At 42.7% G+C, this 18979-nt stretch overlaps 1 protein-coding gene across 6 annotated transcripts in view; it reads left to right on the top strand.

Moving 5' to 3' along the window:
* The first annotated feature begins 317 nt into the window (after positions 1-317).
* Positions 318-18979, top strand: part of LOC140714305 (PH and SEC7 domain-containing protein 1-like) — a 226103-nt gene continuing 207441 nt past the window's right edge. For all 6 annotated transcript variants that reach the window (XM_073025411.1, XM_073025416.1, XM_073025415.1 and 3 more), the window contains exon 1: positions 318-559. The gene's annotated coding sequence lies outside the window, so the exon portion shown is untranslated. The remainder of the gene's footprint in view (positions 560-18979) is intronic.

Here is an 18979-nt window from a genome sequence, read left to right as displayed (position 1 = left end):
GAACAGTTCTTTCTGGAGCCTTGTGGTCCCTGCCACCTTCAATCTGATGCCATTAATTTGCGGGTTAGCCCGAGCTCAGTGGTTGTGTCCCGGAGTGACTGCCTTTTGTCTGTATGTTTTCCCCCGCTGGTGAATTAACTGTGCATTTCATTACCAGGTGGGCAGGCTTGAACATAATTGAAATCAGGAGAGCGCTGGGGAGGGGAGGGTGGTTGGTGGGAGAGGGAAATCACGTGTGGCGGGGCCGTGTTCTGAGATCCCCTGCAGACTGCCTGTAATCCACACTGCCAGTCGAGAGGCTGGCTCCTCCAAAGAGCGGCGAGGGAGCTCCAGGCAGACGTGACACCAAGGAGAGGGACTTCTCTCTCTCTCTGCCGGGGAGTTGGGATGAGGAGTGGGTGGGGATCTGAAGGAGCCTGGGATCACCCAGCATCAGAGTGCAGGAAGCTGTTCAAAGGATGCCCGAGCATCTGAATGGATACAGAGGAGTCTGTGTACGTTACTGCCCCGGCTTGTTTCCTTCTTAATCAAGAAAGCTGCTATTGTTCCTGTTGAGCAGGTATTGTGTCAGCTTCATTCGATTGTGATTAGAAAATAAGCATCTTTTCACTTCTGTATACTGTTAACCCTCTCTATGCATCAGACCTACCGCTTTGATTGCATTTACTTCCTGGCCCGATTGAATGATTAATTGTATTGTGGGCTGACTGCTGGGACAAGGGGTTTGGGTGGGACTGAGTTCAAAGAATTGAAAGTTTAGGGGAATGAAAGAGACTCGTTGAAACAGAAGAGAGATCGACAAGGAAGATGATTCCTCAGCCCAGAACCAAGAGATATGGTCATTTATTTTCAACTGAGAAGGGGGTGAGATTTCTTTGCTTAAAGGGTCATAAATCTTGAGACTTCTCCACCCCAGAGAGCTCATTAGATGTCTATTCAAGCTGAAATCAATAATTTCTTTTTGGATACCAAAGCAGCTAATGGATATGAAGATCAGGCAAGAACCATTTTTTATACTCTAGAATGAATGTTTTGGAATCATACAGCTGGGGCTCTGTGCTTGGTGATTTCAGTCGCGGTAAATAACGCCTGCTTTAAAAACAAGGAAGTGGGTTTTTCACAGGAGATATTTCTGTTCAGAAGTGGGAATAAATTTAGTTTCTGGGGGAGTGTGTACTGAGTCAAAAAGTGGGTTATGGGTGCGTGGGCATCTCCAGAGGCATTCTGGGTAGATTTGGCTTCCCACTTGCCTCAGAGGAGAAAGGTTGAGTTCATGCTGAGAGTGGGGCACGTTACCCAGTCTGACATACCAAGGGCAGTACTGAGTCAGTGGTGTACAGTTGGTGGTGCCTACTGCCAATGGCATAGTGAAGTGCCTGTCTGTTGTGTCAGTTAGCTGTTTATCTTGTTTGGGCATTCTTCCCAGCAAAAGCTCTTTTAATATCTTGCTTAAATTCCTCTCAGCCAGCACCACAAAATAACTTTGCAAAACATCCTGTGTCCTCTTTGGCTCCTGTGATCAGCCAAGTACCAAGTCATATTATTTTTAAAAAAACAGTTTCTGCAGATTTTGGAAATTCAGAGCAACGCAAGCAAAATGCTGGAGGAACTCAGCAGGTCAGGCAGCATCTGTGGAGAGGAATAAACAGTCAATGTTTCAGGCTGAGACCCTTCATGAAGCACTGATGTAAAAAAATAGTTATGGTCTTCTCATACTCAGATAGGAGATAACAAGATCTCATTGATGACAATTAACCAATAAAATAGCCAGATTCAAATGGCATGATTCTTGTTACTGAAAACTAAGAAGTTTCTATAAAAATACAGAAGCAACTGTACCATGATTGCTAGAAAATCCACTGACCAGTTGCAGGTCAGTAGGTGATTTTGTAAAAATACAAGTGAGCATCGGAAAGCTAAACTACAAGAAAAAAGTCTTGCACTACACTGCAATCTAACACCTACAATTTCTACATCTTCTATCCTGGCGCATTTATTTATACACTTGTGAGTGTTATCTCTAGCTAGACCAGTGTTTGTTTTGCATCTCCATTTACCTTTGCAGAGGTGATGCTGGTAGTTTGCTTCCTTCCTGATTCATTGCAGTCTGTGTGGTGAGGGTGTCATAGTTACGCCAGCAAGAATATTGAACCTACGGTTGTGGGCAAATTACGTGCGCATCAGGATATTTTGAGGCCTGAAGTGGAATGTAGAGGGGGTTGCATTCCCAAGTGTATGACTTGTTGCGGGTCTGGGATGTGCTGTTGAAGATGCAGTTGCCGACGTGCTGTGCAGTCATATTGATGGAGGGTGTGAATATTTAAGGGGCAGTGCTGCAGAAATGTGGCGTTGTTTGAGTTGCTGAGTTTTCAGTCAGTACGGGTATCCAAAGACATGCTTGCCTACAAGAAAGAGATAGAAGGTGGGGAGAGGGACCCAGGTGTAGAGCGAAAGCGGGAGAGATATAAGAATAAGAAAAAAAAGAGATGTGGGTTTGAAGAAATAAAAGTGGAGACCGAAGAACCTAAATTAGTTCAACACATGAAGGCGTTGAAGGAACTAAACAGGTCAGGCAGCATCCGCGGAGGGAATCAACAGTGGATATTTCTGGTTGAGACCCAAAGCGTCGGTTGTCGATCCTCCCTAAGTTGCCTGACCTGCTGAGTTACTCCACCTTCAGATTTCCTACTTCTTCAGTCCATTGTGCCTCAATCAAAAGTGGGAGGGTGAGGGAAGGGATGAAAGAAAGGTGGAGGGGGGTGGGTTGAGAGAAATATGAGGACATAAATTCTATAGACCATCCATGTGCAGCTAAGCTTCCAACTTGTGGGAGTCATGTTTTTGCACAATTAAGTCAGTGGCTTTTATTTGACACCTCCTATACCTAATAAAGTGGCCACAGAGTATATGTTTGTGGTCTTCCATTGCTGTAGACCATTCACTTCAAGGCTCAACATGTTGTGCATTCAGAAATGCTCTTCTGTGCTCCACAGTTTAACGTGTTTGAGTTGCTGTCACCTTCCTGTCAGCTCTAACCAGTCTGCCCATTTTCCTCAGGCCTCTCTCATTAACAAGGTGTTTCTGCCCACAGAACTGCTGCTCAGTGGATGTATTTTCTGTTTCCCGTGCCATCTCTGTAAACTCTACAGACTATTGTGCGTGAAAATCTCAGATCAGCAGTTTCTGAAATACTAAAACCACCTCTTCTGGCACCAGCCACCTTTCCACAGTCAAAGTCACTTAGATCACATTTCTTCCCCATTCTGATGTTTGGTCTGAACAAGGACCGAGCCTTTTGACGATGTCTGCATGCTTTTATGCATTGAAGTGCTGCCACATGATTGACTGCTTAAGTATTTGCATTAATAAGCAGGTATACAGGTGTACCTAATAAAGTGGTCACTGTGTCTATAATACATATAACTGTCCCTAAAAGGTTGGATATCCTGAGAAAATCACCCAGCTTCTGACTAATTGCATATTGATGTCTTGTGCATTAGAGTGAGGTTTGTATATTGTGCAAGTATTTCAGGGACAACAGCTTGCTCATTGCATTGCCTTAGTTAATGGGCATGTAATTCTGACCCTCATGACCTCTTGTTCAGTTTATAATGATTGATCTGGATTTAATGTGCCTCTTCCGTTGTCACTGTAGCTCTTCGCACCAAATGTCGCAGCAACTTGAGTTATATTTGGCTTTGAATCATGGAACGGAACCAAGATGATGTTGCATTGTTACAGCAGAATCATGTGTCCAGGACAAAAAAAAGCAGGCAGGGAAAATCACTGCGGACACCACTCGCCCTGCAAGCTGCCTCTTACCAAAGCTCCCTTCCGGAAAGTGCTATAGGACTGTTAAAGCAAACATGATGCTATGTTTTGTAACTTCAAAACCTTAAATTAATTCAGGGGAACTCACAGGAGTCCAAAAACATGAGTGTAGTTCGAATTTACTTTAAGCGAAGCATGCATGTATCACATGGTAGCTTGATGGCATATGCAATGAACATATTTTTATATATATAACCTGTAATGAATTATTTAAACAAGCTAGAATGCTTAAACAATTTTTAAACAAGATTACTCAAATATTATCAAATAACACACACCATCTTAAAAGTTTCTTCCCCAGTCAGCTAGTCTGATCAAGCATTCATATTCGCTTGTGGACCTGGATTGACAACCAGTTTATGATTATATATACAAGCCAGAGGACAGTAATACTGTTTATTGCACATCCCTGTGTACTATAGCAGTAATAAACAGGGAGCAGTAGTGATGTTCTTTGCTGCCTGTCCCAATACACTACTTCATTTACTGGATAAGAAGCCCAGCATTGATTTCTACAGCATAATCCATTGCGCCATCGTCAGTTATGGAGAACAAAATGTCTCCCTACTGGAATGGATATTCCTATGATTTTACAGCCTTGCTGCACTTCTGAGGATCACGCAATCCCTTTGTTCACCAAATGTTAGAAGCCTCTAACTTATTGAGGACTTAATTATCTCAGACATTGGTAAAGGCTTACAGGTTCCTTGGCCACCATTCTTCACTCAACTCAGAATCGGAATCCGGTTTATTGCCACTGACACGAGTCATGAAATTTGTTGATTTGTGGCAGTAGTACAGTGCAGGTATAACGAATTACTGTGAGGCCTCCTTTGGTCAGGGTCGACCATTGATGTTGCATCCCAGCTGTCTAAATATGCGAGCTAGGGCAGTACAATATGGAGAATAAGCTGTTGCTCATGTAGCAAGCTTCCCCTCTCCAGGCATCTGATGAACCCAAAGGAATGGCAGAGACCGATACAGTTTGACACCAGCAGCATCCCAGGAGTTGCCAGTCAATGTTGAACTCTAGGACTGCCTTAGGGACTCCAGCTTCAGATTGTTCCTTCTGGGTTTACATCCAAAGCCTTCCCTATGAGTGGGTATAGCCGCAAGGCAGCGGAGAAATGAGATCAGAGTCTTCCTTCTCCTAGATGAGTTGCCAAACATGGCTGATGAGCCCCATCTGCCCAAAGCGACTGGTTTTAAGGTGCCAGTAACCTGCTTTTGCCCCTCCACCTGTTAGTAGAAACAGTTCCACCAGGCTTAGTAGCTAAACCATATGTGAAGGCCAGGAGCTAGACTTGGTTGTCAGAGGCTATTTGAGGAGCATGCCTTTGGGAGCATTTAATAGGTAGTAGGAGTTTTTATCCCCATTACCACCACTGTCTATAACAACCTTAAGGAACCACAAATTACTACAAGTTGCAATAATAAATAAATGGAGGTATCGAAAGGTGGTGTTCATGGGCTGTTCAGAACTCTGATGGTAGAGGAAATTAAGATGTTCCTAATACTTTGAGTGTGGGTCTTTAGGCTCCTCCCTAATGGTAGAGATGAGAAGAGGGCATTTAATGATGGATGCTATCTTCTTGAGGAACTGTCTTTTGAAGATGTCTTCAATGGTGGGGAGGCTTGTGCTCACAATGGTGCTAACTGAGTCTAAAACCCTCTGCAGCCTCACTGGATCCTGTTTATTGGAGCCTTAATACAAGGTGGGGATGTAACCAGTACCTCTGTAGAAATTTGCTAGTCTTTGATAACATACCAAATCTCCTCCAACTCCTACTTAAGTATATCTCCTATATAACCATGTAACAATTACAGCACGGAAACAGGCCATCTCGGCCCTTCTAGTCCGTGCCGAACGCTTACTCTCATCTAGTCCCAGTGGCCCGCACTCAGCCCATAACCCTCCATTCCTTTCCTGTCCATATACCTATCCAATGTTACTTTAAATGACAATACCGAACCTGCCTCTACCACTTCTACTGGAAGCTCATTCCACACAGCTACCACTCTCTGAATAAAGAAATTCCCCCTCATGTTACCCTTAAACTTTTGCCCCCTAAGTCACAACTCATGTCCTCTTGTTTGAATCTCCCCTACTCTCAATGGAAAAAGCCTATCCATGTCAACTCTATCCCCCTCAAAATTTTAAATACCTCTATCAAGTCGCCCATCAACCTTCTACGCTCCAAAGAATAAAGACTTAACTTGTTCAATATTTCCCTGTGACTTTGATGCTGAAACCCAGGCAACATTCTAGTAAATATTCTCTGTACTTTCTCTATTTTGTTGACATATTTCCTATAATTCGGTGACCAGAACTGTACACAGTACTCCAAATTCGGCCTTACCAATGCCTTGTACAGTTTTAACATTACATCCCAACTCCTATACTCAATGCTCTGATTTATAAAGGTCAACATACCAAAAGATTTCTTCACCACCCTATCCACATGAGATTCCACCTTCAGGGAACTATGTACCATTATTCCTAGATCACTTTGTTCTACTGCATTCTTCAATGCCCTACCATTTACCATGTATGTCCAATATGGATTATTCTACCAAAATGTAGCACCTCACACTTACAGCATTAAACTCCATCTGCCATCACTCAGCCAACTCTTCCAACTGGCCTAAATCTCTCTGCAAACTTTGAAAAGCTACTTCATTATCCACAATGCCACCTACCTTAGTATCATCTGCATACTTACTTATCCAATTTACCACCCCATCATCCAGATCATTAATGTATATAACAAACAACATTGGACCCAGTACAGATCCCTAAGGCACACCACTAGTCACCGGCCTCCAACCTGACAAACGGTTATCCACCACTACTCTCTGGCATCTCCCATCCAGCCACTGTTGAATCCATTTTACTACTTCAATATTAATACCTAATGATTGAACCTTCCTAACCTTCCGTGTGCAACCTTGTCTAAGGCCTTACTGAAGTCCATATAGACAACATCCACTGCTTTACCCTCGTCAACTTTCCTCGTAACCTCTTCAAAAATTCAATAAGATTTGTCAAACATGACCTTCCATGCACATATCCATGTTGACTGTTCCTAATCAGACCCTGTCTATCCAGATAATTATATATACCATCTCTAAGAATACTTTCCATTAATTTACCCACCACTGACGTCAAACTGACAGGCCTATAATTGCTAGGTTAACTCTTAGAACCCTTTTTAAACAATGGAACCACATGAGCAAAATGCCAATCCTCCGGCACCATCCCCATTTCTAATGACATTTGAAATATTTCTGTCAGAGCCCCTGCTATTTCTACACTAACCTTCCTCAAGGTCCTAGGGAATATCCTGTCAGATTTATCCACTTTTATATTCCTTAAAAGCGCCAGTACTTCCTCCTCTTTAATTGTCATAGTTTCCGTAATTTCCCTACTTGTTTCCCTTACCTTACACAATACAATATCCTTCTCCTTAGTGAATACCGAAGAAAAGAAATTGTTCAAAATCTCCCCCATCTCTTTTGGCTCCACACATAGCTGTCCACTCTGATTCTCTAAGGGACCAATTATATCCCTCACTATCCTTTTGCTGTTAATATAACTGTAGAAACCCTTTGGATTTATTTTCACCTTACTTGCCAAAGCAATCTCGTATCTTTTAGCTTTTCTAATTTCTTTCTTAAGATTCTTCTTACATTCTTTATATTCCTTGAGCACTTCATTTACTCCATGCTGCCTATATTTATCGTAGATCTCTTTCTTTTTCCTAACCAAGTTTCCAATATCCCTTGAAAACCATGGCTCTCTCAAACTTTTAACCTTTCCTTTCAACCTAACAGGAACATAAAGATTCTGTACCCTCAAAATTTCACCTTTAAATGACCGCCATTTCTCTATTACATCCTTCCCATAAAACAAATTGTCCCAATCCACTCCTTCTAAATCCTTTCACATCTCCTCAAAGTTAGCCTTTCTCCAATCAAAAATCTCAACCCTGGGTCCAGTCCTATTCTTCTCCATAATTACATTGAAACTAATGGCATTGTGATCACTGGACCCTAAGTGCTCCCCAACACATACCTCTGTCACCTGACCTATTTCATTCCCTAACAGAAGATCCAACACTGCCCCTTCTCTAGTTGGTACCTCTGTGTATTGCTGCAAAAAACTATCCTGCCCACATTTTACAAACTCCAAACCATCCATCCCTTTTACAGTATGGGCTTCCCAGTCTATGTGTGGAAAATTAAAATCTCCCACAATCACAACCCTGTGCTTACTACAAATTTCTGCTATCTCCTTGCAGATTTGCTCCTCCAATTCTTGCTTCCCATTAGATGGTCTATAATACACCCCTATAAGTGTTACTACACCTTTCCCATTCCTCAATTCCACACAAATAGTCTCCCTAGATGAGCCCTCTAATCTATCCTGCCAGAGCACCGCTGTAATATTTTCTCTGACAAGCAACGCAACACCTCCGCCTCTTGTCCCTCCGATTTATCACACCTTAAGCAACAAAATCCAGGAATATTTAGTTGCCAATCACACCCCCTCCTGCAACCATGTTTCACTAATAGCTACAACATCATATTTCCAGGTATCAATCCATGCTCTAAGCTCATCCACCTTTCTTACAATGCTCCTAGCATTAAAATAAAAGCATTTAAGAAATTCTCCACCTCTTCCTCTCTGTTTATCTTTAACAGTACAAAGAACTTCACTGTCTTCTTTTTCTTCCTTCTCCCATACATCTGTTCCTACACTCTGGTTCCCCTCCCCCTTCATATCTAGTTTAAATCCACTGGAGCCTCTCTGGCAAACCTACCTGCAAGAATATTTGAACCCCTCCAGTTCGGATGTAAACTGTCCCGCCGGAACAGGTCCCACTTTCCCTGGAAAACTGCACAATTATCTATAAATCTGAAACCCTCCCTCCTGCACCATGTCTCAGCCATGTGTTGATCTGCATTATCTTACTATTTCTAAACCCACCTGCATGTGGCACTGGTAGCAATCCTGAGATTGCTATCCTGGAGGTCCTGCCCTTTAACTTGGCCTTTAGCTCCCTAAACTCACCTTTCAGGACCTCTTCACTCTTCCTACCCACGTCATTGGTCCCTACATGGACCACGACATCAGGCTGCTCACCCTCCCTCTTGAGAATACTGAGAACTCGATCGGAGACATCGCGGACCCTGGCACCAGGGAGGCAACAGACCATCCAGGATTCTCGATCTCTTCCACAGTACCTCCTATCTGTCCCCCTAACTATCGAATCCCCTATCACTACTGCTCTCCTATTTTCCCTCCTTCCCTTCTGAGCTGAGGGTCCAGTCTCGGTGCCAGAGACGCAGCCACTGCAACTTGTCCCTGGTAGGTCGTCCCCACCAACAGTATCCAAAACGGTATACTTATTGTTGATGGGAACAGCCACAGGGGTGCTCTGCTCTTCCTGTCTATTCCCCTTCCCTCTCCTGACAGTCACCCAACTACCTGTCTCCTGACTCCTAGGGGTGACTATCTCCCTGAAACTCCTGTCTATTTCTGCCTCTGCCTCCTGAATGATCCGAAGTTCCTCCAGCTCCCTAACAGGGTTTGCAGCTGGATGCACCTTTTGCAGGTGTAGTCATCAGGGACAGCTGTGCTCACCCTGACTTCCCACACACTGCAACCGGAGCACTCAACTGCCCTAACTGCTGCCTCCATTACCTACTCCTAATCTAATTAGATTAATTAAAGGTTGCAATCATCATGATTGCATCAGTATGGAGGGCCCGGGATAGATCCTCTGAGATGTTGATGTCCAGAAATTTGAAGCTGTTTACCCTTTCCACTGCTGACACCTCAGTGGGGATTGGTGTGTGTTCCCCCCACTTCCCCTTCCTGACTTCCTTGGTGCTGCTGACGTTGAGTGCACGGTTGTTGTGACGCCACTCGACCAGCCAATCTGTTCCGCTCCTGGATACTACTCATCACTATCTGAGAGTCCAAGACCAACAGTGGTGCTATTGGCGAATTTATTGATGGTGCTTGAGCTGTGCCCCGCCGCACAGTCATGAGTGTAGAGAGTAGAGCAGTGGGCCAAGCACGCATCCTTGAGGTGAGCCTGTGTTGATTGTCAGTGAGGAGGAGATATTATTTCCGATCACACTGACTTAAGTCTCCAGATGAGGAAATTAAGGATCCAGTTGCAAAGGGAGGTACGGCGGCCGAGGCTTTGAAGCTTGTCTTATCTCATACCTGATCCCATAAACACAAAATGCCCTGGCCAGTTTGGGATTTTGCACACACTGACTGCCGCCTCTTTGCTTACATAACAGGTACTGTTATTCATTGCCTGCTGAGGGCTAAGATATCTGTGGATTAATGAGACACATAAATACATAGAACATAGAAATCTACAGCACATTACAAGCCCTTCGGGCCACAATGTTCTGCAATTATGTAACCTTATCTAGAGACTGCCTAGAATTTCTCTAGCACATAGGCCTCTATTTTTCTAAGCTCCATGTTCATTTTTCTAAGAGGGTCTTAAAAGACTCTATTGTATCTTTTTCCACCACCACCACTGGTAGTGCATTCCACACACCCACCACTCTCTGTGTGAGAAACTTACCCTGACATCCCCTCAGTACCTATTTCCAAGCACCTTAAAACTATGCCCCCTCGTGTTAGCCATTTCAGCACTGGGAAAAAGCCTCTGGCTATCCACATGATCAATGCCCCTCATCATTTTATATACCTCTTTCAGGTCACCTCTCAACTTCTGTCACTCCAAGGAGAAAAGGCCAAGTGCACACAACATATTCTCATAAGGTACGCCCTCCAATCCGGGCAACATCCTTGTAAATCTCCTTTGCACACTCAATCCCACGGTTGATGAATGCCAACGTACCATACACCTTCTTAGCAACACTGTCAACCTGTGCAGCATCTTTGAGTGTCTTATCGACATGGACCCTAAGATCTCTCAGATCCTCCACACTGCCGAGACTCTTAACACTTATATTCCGTTGGGACAAGCTTCAAATGTTATATTTGTTATATAAACATTATATTTAAATTGGTGCCTTTCTTCAATAAGTTCTCCCTCCATCAATTCCACCTCGAGGGCTAATATTATTAAAATCTATAAAACATGAGATAATTGTTTATGCTTCATATTAAAGGGTAAAGTAACAACCCAATTAATCAGCTGAATGTGTGAATCTCAAATGTTTGAACTACAGATGTTGTGCATTAGGTGCAAATTACATCATGTTTTATGGAAATTGTAGACCCTGCAATTGATCATTGCTGATCTTTTCAAGACTCGTGCACACAGAACATTTGGACTTTCGTGTTTCTGCCATCTCTCCGAAAGTGTTATCCAATTATTCTTCTCCTTTTTATTTATTTTATTTATTTAGAAATATGACATGGCTACAGGTGCTTTGGTCCAATGTGATCAACTAACCTACTAACCTATAAGTCTTTGGAATATGGGAGAAGACCTGAGCACCCAGAGGAGACACAGGTTGTCACAGGGTGAACGTACAGACTCCTTACAGAAAACAGCAGATTTAAACCTGGTTACTGGCGCTGCCACGTTAACCACTACACTACTGTACCAACCACACTCCTATAAGGCAAAATCTTTCCAAGATTCATGCAGCACAGAAGGACGACGTTTGGATCGTTGTGTTCATGCCAACTATCCAAATGAGATATCCAATTATTCTTCTCCCCTTAGTCTGGCAAATTTTTCCCCATTTTTGAAGTATTTATCAAAACTGCTTTTAACACATAAATATTGCTCTTCAACTCCTCCAACTGTTTCTCCACTCTTGAGGGGAAGGCACCTCCTGGGCAACAGCAGATCTTTGGTTGATCACCAAACAGTTCACCCTTCAATATGCACATTTGGATGGGAAACACGATGGATTTTTTTTCCCTTCTGCTTTCCCTCAATTAGCATTATTGAAAACCATACATCATTCAATAGGTTTCAATAGGTACATTTAATGTCAGAGAAATGTATACAATATACATCCTGAAATTCTTTTTCTTCTCAATTTTCCCTAGCTTATGCCTTCCAAGGCTGAGGCATTCACTCTGTCCTTTATTACCCCCCCCCTCCTCCGTTTCCAATTGGCTCTACCTCAGCATCAGTGCAGTTTGAGAATAACATCGCTGTTTGACTTGGTTACACTAACCTCTAGTTCGACATCACTTTTCCACCTGACTGTTTTGCTCTCTTAATGCACTACCTATATATTTTTATATATTTGTTCTTGTAACTTATAGTAATTCCTATGTATTACACTGTACTCTTGCCACAAAACCACAAATTTAACGACACATGTCATTGATAATAAACCTGATTCTGAGATACTTAGACATTTGATTGGCAACTCTGATTAAAAGAAATAAAACATAACAGATTACTTTTATTTGTCATATATACGTTGAAACACTGAAACATCCAGTGAAGTGCATTGGTTTGTGTCGAATCGTTGTCCTGAGGGCAACCTGAAAATGTCACCATGCTTCCGGTGCCAACAAGTCACTAACTCTAACCGTATTTCTTTCGACCGTGGGAGGAAACTGGAGCAACTAACAGAAACACACGCAATCACAGGGAGAACATGCAAACGCCTACAGACAGCGACAGAACCCCGATCTTACAGCTGGCACTATAAAGCTGGGGTGGCACTATAGAGTAGTGGTTAGCATAAGCTGTTAAATTGGCAGTGAACTGGGTTTAGCTTTGCTGCCGTCTGTAAGGAGTATGTACGTTCTCTCTGTGCCCATGTGGATTTCCTCTGCATGATCTAGTTTCCTCCCACATTCCAGACGCATGGTTAATTGGTCACGTGGGTGTAATTGGATGGCACAGGCTCATTGGGCTGGAAGAGACTGTTATTGTCTATGTGGCTGAAGTTTAGCTACATTGTCAACCCACTCTAGTATTTCATTCATTGTCGTCCTTTTTACTCTTTATCCCCTCTGTGAGTGTATCCCTTCAGACTGCTCTCAAAGTGAAGTTCAAAGGGTGAAGGTGAGAGACCCTAGTAGAATTCTAAACAGAAGAGATTCTGCAGATGCTGGAGAACATGCACACAAGATGTTGGAGGAACTCAGCAAGTCAGGAGGAGAAAGTACAGTCAACTTTCTGGGTCGAGATCCTTTATCAGGACCAATAGGACCAACTGTCCTGGTCAATACTTATAGTAGCATTTCTACAATAGATTATTTATTTATTTAGAGGTACAACACAGATTTGGCCCTTCTGGCCCTTTGAGTCATGCTGCCAGCAATTTACTGATTTAATCCCAGCCTAATCACAGGAAAATGGGCCTACAATTAACCTACTAATTAGGTTGCACCCGGAGGAAACCCACGTGTTCACTGGGCTCAGACTCCTTACAGAGGACACTGGAATTGAACTGTGAACTCTGACACCAACCACTGGTTAGACTTGGTTACCCCATTGTAAATTTGAGTTTGTTCCTTTTTGGTATGTCTCTGAGTATACCACTGCATTTATGCGTTAGTGAGGGTGGGAGTTGGGGTTGGGAGACTGAGTGCCTTCCCAAAACCATGAGTGTGGGTGGTCAGCTGAAAGTTAATTGTTTTTAAATCAATGTTCATACTGTAAATATCATCACATACTACCCCAAGATTCATTTCCTTGCCAGCATTCATTGTCGAACAGAGAAATACAATAGAATTAATGAAAATCTGCAGACAAACAACCAATGTGCAAAAGAAAACAGACTGATGCAAATACAAAATAAAATAGTAATAATACATAAATAATATCGAGAGCATGAGTCGTAGAATCTTTGCAATTGAGTTTGTAGGTTGTGGAATCAGATCATAGCTGAGGTGAGAGAAGTTATCAAGCGGCTGTGGCTCAAGAGGGTCACGTTCTTTCCTCTTGAGTCAGGTGACAGTTAAGTTTTGTACATTAAGCTAATTCAAATGAAGACACGGGAGTCTGAAATGCGGGTCTAACTCCGAGTTTACTTTAAGTAAGGAGTGCACGTATCACGTGGTAGCGTAATAACATATGCAATTCGCGTATTTATACATACAACCCATAATGAATGATTTAAATTAACAAGAATGCTTAATCAACTAATATATATATGAACAAGATCACGCAAACATTTTATTTAAATATTAAATACACAACAGTGACCATGGATTCAGGTCCCACTTCAGAGACATAAGCGCAAAAGCCATGTCTAGTGCTTCCATGAAGGATTGTCAAGAAGTGCCATGAATCAGAGACACTGAACGAACATCCGGACTGTTCTCCCAGGAGATGGTAATTGATCTCACAGTGCTATGTTGCAGATGAGCCCCAGGCAGTATCTAACCCGCCTTTAAAATCACTGAAACCATATCATCCAGTCATTCTTCTCTTTGTGGGATCTCACTGTGCACCACGTTTCCAATATTAGGATACAGATCTACATAATTATTTGGGTTTTTCAGATGGAGTGAAAGGTGCTACAGAAATGCAGGGCTCCCTTTATCGTCTATCTGATCGTTACGGTGACAGCGTGAGTTACAGATTGTAAGGATGTACATCTGGGTTTTGGTTAGCAGCAATTCATCGATGTGGGCAGAGCATTCGGAAAGAGCATCCATCTACTTCATAACCAAGCGAGGAATTTTGTTCCGTGGCTCTCCATTGACAGTCGACAGATCCCAGCCTGTTGCCGGTTTCCCTGTCATTTCCAAGTGTTTAAGTGTTATTATTTTCGTGTTTTGTCTGTCAGGATGGAGTTCAGCCGGCTTTCTGTTTAATGGAGAATGCAATCAAACTGTCCACAGGACTCTGCAGTGAGACAACTGAATCGTCTCTCAAGTCCAGCTGCCCGATCATGTTCTGAAAGGGCAGAGCCACACACCAAGCACTGGAAGAACTCAGTGGGGCAGGCAGCATCTATGTGGGGAAATGGACAGATGACATGCTGGGTCTAAAACATGAACTCCGCACTTCCCTCAGTAGGTACAGCCTGACGCACATGATGTAGCCTGGAGAGCCAGCGAGTACAGGAAGCCATTTCTCAATGTGTAAAACTCATTGTAAGTCTCAGTCTCTAAGAAATTGGAACAAGACCAGGCCATTTGGACTCTCAAGTCTACTTTGCTGTTCATTAAGATCAAAGCCACGGGCCATCGCCAGCTTATAAACATCCATCTTATGGACTTTACAACATGTGAACAAGCTCCCATAATATTAATCAACTCAAAAGCTTGACCTACATAAATACATTGCTCCCTGCCCACTTTCGGTAATTGCTCTTTGTAATCACATTTTGTATTTTTGATGACATTCTTTGCAACACTGTGGGGGTGTGGTTACTATGTTGAATGATTATTGTATATTTTCCAACTGTTGGACAAAACTTATGAACTTCTAAAAGTGTAACCCATTTGCTATCTGCACTTTGGTAGGTCTTAAATCAACTATCTTCATAGGTCCTGTTAACCCTTGATTCACTAAACATCCCAACAATTTATTGAGTCCAGGCTTTAGCTGTGTGTATTCGCAGCTTGCTAGTACAGAGAATTACATAGACGCAGCACCTTCTGTTCAAGTACCTGATGCCTGATCCCTGTGTGTGTGAGAGAGAGAGAGGTGGGAACGGGGCTTGATTTGCTGTTGTTCTGCAAATATGGCTGGCATGCTTTGTTAGCAGGTGTGTGTGTGTGTGTGTGTGTGTGAGTGAGAGACACACATGGGCTGCCCCCAGCACACCCTTAAGTTGTGTTGGTTGTTCATGCATGTTTCGATATACATAGGATAAATAAATGAATCTGAATCCTTGTCTTGAGTTTTTGCTGCTGGTTCAGACCCTTCACTTGGATGATATATTCTCGCCACATGGACCCTGTCGATCTTTATTCTTCTATGTACAAAATGGATGTCTCCATCAATGTCATTTTCTGAACGGAGTGCTTTGAGATGTTCTTGCAGCATAATGTGTTGATATAAGATTCCTCTGAGCTCCACTTTAATGCAGCTGTTAATATGTTAAAAAAAAGCAAATGGTCTATAATCAAGTAGCACACAATAGTCTTGGCTCAGGAGAAACGACTCCACAAGGACTGTGCTATGAGCCCTGCCTTGCACATGTCAGCAGGAAGTGAAAGCGATATAAAATATATTATGCTATTAATTTTTTCCTAGTCTGTGGCTGGAAACACCAGAATTGATTGGCTGCTTTTAAAACAAGTGGCTTGCCTGGCCTTCAGAGGACAGTTAAAAGTCAAACCCAGTGTTGATCTGGACGTAAATACGAGCAATACTTCACTGAGAGGTCTTTAAGGTTGCCGTCACACATACAAGCTTTTTATTCTAGTGTCCTATTCAAGGTTCTGCATGAGACTTGAACTCACAACCTTTGGACTCAGAAACGAGCGTGGTGCCCACTGAGGCACAGCTGGCTTGAAGTGAGTCCATCTACAAATTTAAAAGCTAATCTGAGCCTAGAAATGGGGAATATCCCATGCCCAAAGTAATTTTATTTTAACTTTTTAATTTTTATATAAAGATACGGTGCAGAACAGGCCCTTCCTGCCCAATAACACACCTATTTAACACTAGCCTAATCACAGATCAATTTAACAGTTAACCTCCTAACTGGTACGCCCTTGGACAGTGGGAGGAAACCAGAGCAGCTGGAGGAAACCCAGGGGAAAACATACAAACTCCTACAGATGGCGCCAAATTTGAACTCCCACCTTCAAATGTCACGAGCTGTAATAGGGTCGTGCTAACCCCTACACTACTGTGGCGCCTTAGCGGCACCCAGTACATCAAACTGTGTCCTGAAAGGCTAAGCAGGCCTGATATCTGACGCTAGGTTCTAGGAAATGTTGCTGACTAAGTGAATTTTGTCCTGGCCAAAGTTTCCACACAAACAGCATTTTATAATAAATAAACATATTTATTGCACTGTATGGAGGTAGTTAATTGTTGAACCAGCTGTGGGTGACACAGATTGCCTTGACTGCTGAAGCTGATTAATGTGTTTCTGCTGAAAGGTCCATATAAACCTCTGCCGACGTGAGCAGACTGCCAAGAGGATTGTAACATGTAATTTACCTCTGTCATTACTGGTACGCTCCTTCCATCTCACTCCAGCTGAAGGTCATTTATATATCCAAAATATTCCATGAATCTAAAATGTATTTATGAAAAGAATATATAGACCAGAAACTGTAAAATTAATTCAGGAAATTTTCAGCAGGCCAGTTGGCATCTAAGAAGAAAAGTCAGGATAATGTTTTGGTTGAATTCCTTTTGTTTAAATGTGCACTGAAGGCTTTACCCCCAACATGTTAATCTGCCTTTCTGCTAATGAATGGCTTCCTGTCAAGCTTGAAGATGTTCTGCTTTTATAACTGTTAATCTGGTAAAAGCAAAAATCCACCCTTGAAGCCCCACAAACATTTTTCCCCATGAAAGGTCAATCCTTCCCCTTTCCCCAAGGAGGGGAGATCATTATATTAGAAGGAGCTGCTATTTAACTGTTTCCTGTCCTCGGATATTGATACTGTTCCTTCAGCTGTCTGGGTCCCAGCCTCTGGAATTCCCTCCCTAATCTCCATCATGCTTTTCCTTTTAAAACTTCCCATCAGAATCTGAATCGGGTTTATTATCACTATGTATGTAATGAAATTTGTAGTTTAACAAAGAAACATAGAAAACTTTCAACACAATACAGGCCCTTCGGCATACAAAGCTGTGCTGAACATGTCCTTACCTTAGAAATTACCTAGGGTTGCTCATAGCCCTTTATTTTTCCGAGCTTCATGTACCTGTCCAAGAGTCTCTTAAAAGACCCTATCGGATCCGCCTCCACCACCATCGCCAGCAGCCCATTCCACACACTCACCACTCTCTGGATAAATAACCCTGACATCTCCTCTCTACCTACTTCCAAGCACCTTAAAACTGTGCCCTCTTGCGTTAGCCATTTCATCCCTGGGAAAAAGCCTCTGACTATCCACACAATCAATGCCTCTCATCATCTCACACACCTCTATCAGGTCACCTCTCATCCTCCGTCACTCCAAGGAAAATAGGCCGAGTTCACTCAACCAAGCAGAAGCAGTACAGTGTAAGACATAAAATAACTATAAATTACAATTTGACATACATGGATATATAAGTTAAACAAGTTCTGCAAAAATAGTGAGGTATTCATGGGTTGCTTCGTTTTCTGTTCAGAGATCTGATAGCAGAGGGCAAAAAACTGTTCTGAAAACATTGGGTGTATATCTTCAGGCTCCTGTACCTCCTCTCTGAGGGTAATAATGAGGAGGGCATGTCCTGAGTGATGAAGGTCTTTAATGATGCATCTCTCTGCAGCATTTACTGATTGTACATAGTGGCCCCTCCGTACCAGACTGCGATGCATCTGATCTGAAAGCTCTCCATGGCACATCTGTATAAATTTCCTAGAGGATTTGCTGACATACTACATCTCCCCAAGCTCCTAATGAAATATAGCCACTGACATGCCTTCTTTGTGATTGCATCAATTTATTGGGCCCAGGATAGATCTTCAGAGATGTTGATACCCTGGAACTTGAAATTGCTCAGACTTTCCGCTGCTGACCTCTCTGAGGGTGTTCCCCAAAGCTTTTAGTTTAACCAAGATTAATCAAAATTAAGATTAAGCAAGACTTTGCTTGCTTCCTCTTAATTCTTTTCTGCTAAGACTGTATATTTTGCAAACATGCCTTTGGGGCATTTCATAACATTGAAGGTGCAACACACATGTTTGCTGTTGTTGATTGGTTATACTGTGTGTGGTAGAACCTGACAAACTGAGAGGGGAAAGAGAGAGGAAAAAATCCAAAGGGAATATACGTGTATCTGAGCTTTACTTCAGGATCTATAGTGTTGATGTAAAGTCCCGATAAAGGGTCTCGGCCTGAAGGGTTGACTCTTTCCATAGATGCTGCCTGACCTGCTGAGCTCCTCCAGCATTTTGTGTGTGTTGCTCTGAATTTCCAGCATCTGCAGAATTCCTTGGGTTTAAGACAAACTTGGGTTGTTTCCCCTGGAGTGTCAAAGTCTGCGGGGAGACTTGGATAGAAGTTTATAAAATTCTGAGAGGCATAGATAGGGGAGGTAGA

The sequence above is a fragment of the Hemitrygon akajei genome, chromosome 21 (genome assembly GCF_048418815.1).
Source record: "Hemitrygon akajei chromosome 21, sHemAka1.3, whole genome shotgun sequence".
Taxonomy (NCBI): domain Eukaryota; kingdom Metazoa; phylum Chordata; class Chondrichthyes; order Myliobatiformes; family Dasyatidae; genus Hemitrygon; species Hemitrygon akajei.
The sequence above is the reverse complement of the archived record's forward strand: the minus strand, read 5'-3'. Positions and strand labels throughout refer to the sequence as shown.